The sequence below is a fragment of the Calidris pugnax genome, unplaced genomic scaffold (genome assembly GCF_001431845.1).
Source record: "Calidris pugnax isolate Ruff unplaced genomic scaffold, ASM143184v1 scaffold24, whole genome shotgun sequence".
NCBI lineage: Eukaryota > Metazoa > Chordata > Aves > Charadriiformes > Scolopacidae > Calidris > Calidris pugnax.
The window spans coordinates 2,087,219-2,093,215 of record NW_015090922.1 but is presented as its reverse complement, the minus strand read 5'-3'; the positions used below and the strand labels follow the sequence as shown (position 1 = coordinate 2,093,215).

General features: G+C 44.5%; 1 long non-coding RNA gene across 1 annotated transcript; it reads left to right on the top strand.

Moving 5' to 3' along the window:
* The first annotated feature begins 1,857 nt into the window (after positions 1-1,857).
* On the top strand, positions 1,858-4,916 carry LOC106893226. Its single transcript, XR_001413029.1, has 2 exons — positions 1,858-1,970; positions 2,036-4,916. It is a non-coding gene; the product is annotated as an uncharacterized LOC106893226 (long non-coding RNA).
* The last annotated feature ends 1,081 nt before the right edge of the window (positions 4,917-5,997 follow it).

The window sequence follows — 5,997 nt, the reverse complement described above, 5'->3', positions numbered from 1 at the left end:
TTTTGGTCACAGGTGTCTGTTCTAGAGATCCTTATGAAAGAGGCCTTTGTTTCCACTAAAGTCCTAACCTACCACTTTCAAAAGGGACGGATTTATTCTGAAAAAAGGGATGCTTTGGTGCCTGAGGCTGTCAAAATGAGAAATGGAACTGAAACCAAGCAGGTGCTTTTTCAAAATGTTTTAACTTGTCAAAATAATTGTATTTCATCTCAGTAAGTTCCTTCCTGCAGTATAAGAGTGGGTAATACTCTATGTTTTGCTGTAATAAATGAGTAGAAACCCTGGCTTCTGCCCAGTGAGGTCAGTAAGACATAGATGATCACTTATTACCTACCATAGATTGATTTTTAAAGGATGCTGTCGTCTGGCAGGTGTGTCAGTCCTCTTGCGAGAGCCGGAACAAATCCTCTCACTTCATCCATCGTAAGTAAGGATGTTAACACTCTGCTGTTCCCTGGGCTCTTTTCACTTCTCTCCCTGGCTGCTTAAGGGAAGATAAAATTCTAACACAGAAATGATACTGTAACCCCATTTAAAATTAAGGTTGATATCTAAAGTGGAAAAATAAATATATAACAAATAGGTGTGGGGTTTTTGTATAGCTTATTCTCATCTAGGCTGCATATTTCCACAAGTCTAGTTCCCTTCGAGAGTCTGTGAACGTTAGAGGGGGACTTGAGGGAGCAGGAGCAGAGCTGAAAACAGTGTTATTCTTTGTACAATGCTCTGGGCTGGTGTAACTTAAATTGACTGAAACAAAGCTGGTTTGGTCAAGCATATCTAAAGAGTCATCTTGTGAACATACTTTAAAAAAGGTATCTGCTAACTGGTTTTGTTTTTTGGGATTTTTTTAATGGAAACTAGTCTATGAAGAACTACATCTAGTTTTTGCTTAAGTTAATAATTTGCTTTTCAAGGCACGGGGGTGTCTGCTCTGAAAAGCTGTTAGATGCTGTGACTCAACATAACTGTTTGTTTATATAAAGATTTTATCCCTTACAAAGGCGTTGAGAGTTCAAGGACTGGTATTTAAATACAGGCAGGAGTCGAATTGTCTTTGTTGCTGGGGATGACATGAAAACATGCCTTTAATCTCTTACTGCTTTTACAGTAAGTAGACTCTAGACTCATGTCCAGATAAACCTAGGTCCTGTAGGATGCTGTTCTAACAGACTGAATGCTCTCAGGAGAATGTGGGCTGAACCTGGACCACATAAAGCTGAAGTCTGTGGGAACTGGGCCACTAAAACCACGGTGGGTGCTGTGGCAGAGTTAACGGCCTTCGTGCAAGTACAGGCCCCATTGTTGAAAGGAGTCTTTGTTTCTGGTGAAGGTACCTCTCATTTTCTTACACTCTGCCAAAGCTAGTTACGGGTGTGTGTTCTCTGAGTCCTGTAATGGGAGCATCCTAAGCCATGAGTGACCGTGGTGAGTCCACCCTGGCTGGACGCCTGGTGCCCACCAAAGCTGCTTTCTCACCCCCCTTCCTCAGCTGAACAGGGGAGAGAAAATACAATGAAGGGCTCGTGGGTTGAGATAAGGACAGGGAGATCACTCGGCAATTACCATCACAGTGAAAATCGACTTGACTCAGGGAAAATTAATTTCTTGCCAATCAAATCAGAGTAGGGTAATGAGAAAGTACAACCAAATCATAAAATACCTTTCCCCTACTCCTCCCTTCTTCCCATCCAATCAAATCAGAGTAGGGTAATGAGAAAGTACAACCAAATCATAAAATACCTTTCCCCTACTCCTCCCTTCTTCCCATGCTCAACTTCACTCCCAATTTTCTCTGCTTCCAACCCCTGAGTGGTGCAGGAGGATGGGGAATGGGTGTTGTGGTCAAGCCCTGAGTGGTGCAGGAGGATGGGGAATGGGCGTTGTGGTCACTTCATCATGTTGTCTCTGCTGCTCTTTCCTCCTCAGGGGGAGGACTCCTCACACTCTTCCTCTGCTCCAGTGGGGAGGTCCCTTCTGTGGCAGACAGCTGGGGGAGGACTCCTCACACTCTTACTCTGCTTCAGCTGGGGAGGTCCCTTCTGTGGCAGACAGCCCTCCATGAATCTCTCCAATGTGAGTCCTTCCCTCATCTGTCTGTCTTGGAGCTGGCTGGCATTGGCTCTGTTGGACATGGGGGAAGCTTCTGGCTGTTTCTTGAGGAAGACACCCCTGTAGCCCCCCCGCTACCAAAACCTTGCCAGGCAAACCCCATACAGTGCCATCTCTGAGCACTGTTGAAAACACCCTGAGCAAGAACCAGTGCTCAACACACGAGTCCTCCCCACACCGATGGTTCTTGGGTGTCATGAATGTTGATATTCTTATATTAAGGGGACAGTGTGTCTCTTAAACTGTAATGTTGGTAGTTCATGAAAGTGTTTTCTATTTAAATCAAGACCAGCTCTGAGGATATTTTTCTTTGTTATTGTAGCAAGTTTTGATTTTGTGCTCGCATTTTTCTATCCCCTTTTTTGTGGTGATTCTTAGTCATTTTGTGAGAACTTAAAGCATCAGTCATACCGAGAGGTCTGGGAGAAATTGGGGTTTTTTTATTTCCTTTGAAGTTGTGTTTGCATGTTGGATTCTTTTTTTTTTGTCTAGAAGTGGTATCTGTTCATAGAAGGGCTAATCTGCATTGTTCAGCTTATACAGAGCAGAATTTTCCTGAGCATAGGCACGCGTTTACAGCAAGATTTCAAAGACTGGGTTCTTGGAGAGGGGGTTGAGTTTTCTGGACACCTACTGGATGGCTTTTCTGGCTGGTAGTGAGCAAATGAGAATTTGCTGCTCGCATTGGCCAGCAAAAATACGTATTTTTAACTGGGTTGCTCATGCATGTAAATGCAGCCATCTATAATAGAGTTCAGCTGGCATTATGTGGCTAAAAGATGAAAGGCTCGCCTCGGGGCACTGACAAATGAGCTCTGGAAAACTGTGTGTGTGGCTTAAAGATGTTACCTCCCAAAGGCATCTGCTCCTCTAAGGAGCCAGCAGGAGGACAAACTAATGCCTCGGACATGTCCGTGTGACAGTCAATGGCTGTCTTTAAAAATTGCCATGAAAGATACCTTTTAAATGTGGGGGCATTAAATGCTCTGTAAGGTACACGCCATACAATGCCATACAACAGAAAAAACTTAGCTGTGTCTGCATTTGTTTCTGTATTCTAGTTCCTATGGACAGAACAGGAAGTGTGGAGCAGAAGATGGTAGGTGATATTCTCTCTAAAGGCCTCTAAAACACCAGTAGTGGGAGATTCTGCTTTGTCACACTTGCAAAGAGTAGGTGTCACAGCAGCATCAATAACAAACTGCGTGACCAACTTCCTTATCCAATAACAGGATAAAATATTTTTTTCTTGATATCAAAAAGAGCTCTTAGGCTTTAGCAAACGAGAAGATCCTTCAGCTCAGACTGTGTTGGAGCATCCACCTGGATTGTAGCAACTGATTTACTTTTCTGTACTGCAAATTGCATACTATTTGACATTGTTTTACCTGGCTGAGGACTGCCTAGCAGTCTACAACTTGTAGTCATTACGTATCAGCAAGTCTCCGTTATAATTTGTCATCAATATCTGTCTTTTAAAAATAATTCCTTATATCGTAAGATAAAAACTGTTTTCCAACCCCATCTGTTGCTCTTGGTTTCTCTGTGCTCATATGAATCTCTGTCAGTTCTCTGCAGTTCCCCTCACACCAGTAGTCCCATCAGTTTCTGTGGTGGCCATCTCTTCCCCTTAATTTCTGTTTGCTTAACGAACTCCAGCAGCTTTAAAGGTGGAGATAACGCTGTGTCATGTTGCTCTATCTCAGCTCAAGACTCTAAAGCAAAACTACCTTTAAGGAATGCCAGACCATGGAGTCGCTCATGTTTTTTATTTCTCTTATTTAGAATCATAGAATTTCTCAAGTTGGAAGGGGCTCATAAGGATCATCAAGTCCAACTCCCACCTCCTCACAGGACTATCTAAAACTAACCCATATGACTAAAAGCATCATCCAGATTCTCCTTAAACTCTGACAGGCTTGGGGCTGGGGACCACTTAGCTGGGGAGCCTGCTCCCCTGCATGCTCTCAATGAAGAAACTTTTCCTGATGTCCAATCTGAACTTCCCCTGAGGTGGCTTCATTCTATTTCCTCATGTCCTGTCGCTGGTCACCGGAGAAGAGATCAGCTGCCCTTCTGCTGTCCCCTGTGAATAAGCTGTGATCTGTGATGTCACCCTTCAGCCTTCCCTTCTCCAAGCTGAACAAGCCAAGTGACCTCAGCTGCTCTTCAGATCTCTTGCCCTTGAGACCTTTTACCGTCTTGGTGACCTTCCTCTGGGCTCACTAATAGTTTGAGCTCCGTATTTTGAGGTGCCCAAAAGCCATGGGGCCTAAGAGACCTGCTCAACAACCAGAAGCATCGTATGTCAAGTACTGTCAAAACACAGAGGAAACTAATAGTTAATGAATTGGCAATTTAAGAGCATTAACGACCACAGGAAGGCGTATACGTAAGAGTGATATCTCCACGGTAGGAACTTTGAACTACCCTGTCAGCTTCGTGAAAGGAAGAAGTGGAAGGCATTGAAGAGGTAACAGGGTGCCTTCCTGGATGACTGAAGACACCTGATTTAGGAGTATGGGACACCCTGGATAAAGTATGAAACTACATCTTTAACAAGTTATAGAGGCTGAAGTTACTGGCTAGGTAGAGATTGGAGCTTAGTTAACTTGGAGCTAAGTAGAGATTGGAACTTGTTATTTTTATAACAAATAGGGGACAGATGAAATGAAATTTTTCATTAACTAAAATAGTCAAATACAGTATCTATATGGTAGCTGTAATAAAATGTTATGACAGTGGGACATAATACAGTTGCATTTTTATCAACTATCCTATAAAAGTTATGTTTTACTGTGAAATTCAACACTGTCTTACTTGTATGCTTGTGAAACGCCCGTTGTCTCGCAGAAGAAAGATGGGTTGCTACTAATTCTTTTGGCATCTCAAGAAAAGTAGTGTGGAGCTGCTGGTGAAGACAGATGCCCCAGAAGGAGCGGAACTCTTTGCCAGCATGTTTGCTGTGGAAGAAGAAAACAACAAAAAAAGACAAGCCTTACTTATAGAACAGTTTAAGTTAAACAGTTGCTTTAGAACAGATTACTTTTTTTTTAATTGAACTGCTATTGCTTCTCAGGAAAAGAGCAGGAGAACTGCACCAAATGCTCCTTGGGCAAAGGAGTGCCTGAGCAGACTGGGGTGGTTGGGTAGAAGAGATTGAGAGGTGTGAAGGGAATTGTTATCTGTGACCACAAGTCTGTTTGTTAAGGCTTCTCTTCAACAATCAACACAAGAGAACGGAGTTGGCGTGGAGGTGACATCGCAATATTGGAACCTGGGAGTGGAGTGATAGATGAAAACTGAGATTGAATGGGGAAAAAAACCTCGATGAGCCAATAAGGAAGATAAATTGCTTGTATGTTCTTACTGATGGGATTAGATTTTACAGCTTGACCTTCTGAGGCTCGCTCTGACCAAGTTTGGAAGACAGGCCTTGGAAAACACGAGTTTGGGGGAAAAGCACCCGTTACCTGTGTTCTCGGTGTGTTTTTTTTTTTTTTTCTGTGAGGCACAGGTTGGTACCCGGGCAGGTGGAGCAGCCTGAATGCATTTCTCTTGGAGAAACGGTGTGGCGAGTGCTTGGTGAGGTTGGCCGAGAAGCCATTTAGGAAGCTCACAGCTGGTGCCACCCGTTCCGTAGTTGCTGCCTGGCTGTGCCCCAGGCCTGCCCCTACAGCAGGGAATTACATTGCTGGGCTGAAGTGTGTAACCCTGTGCCGGGGAGCCCAGGTAGCCCCCAGGTGCTAATAATTCCCCAGGGGGGGCTCCATGGCGGGGACACGAAGGTAAAGGCTTCGCGGCCCATGGCGGGGGATAAGGCCGCGGCCGACCCGCACCGCCCAGCCCGGGCCGAGCCGGGGAGGGCCTCAGCGGCGAGAACTA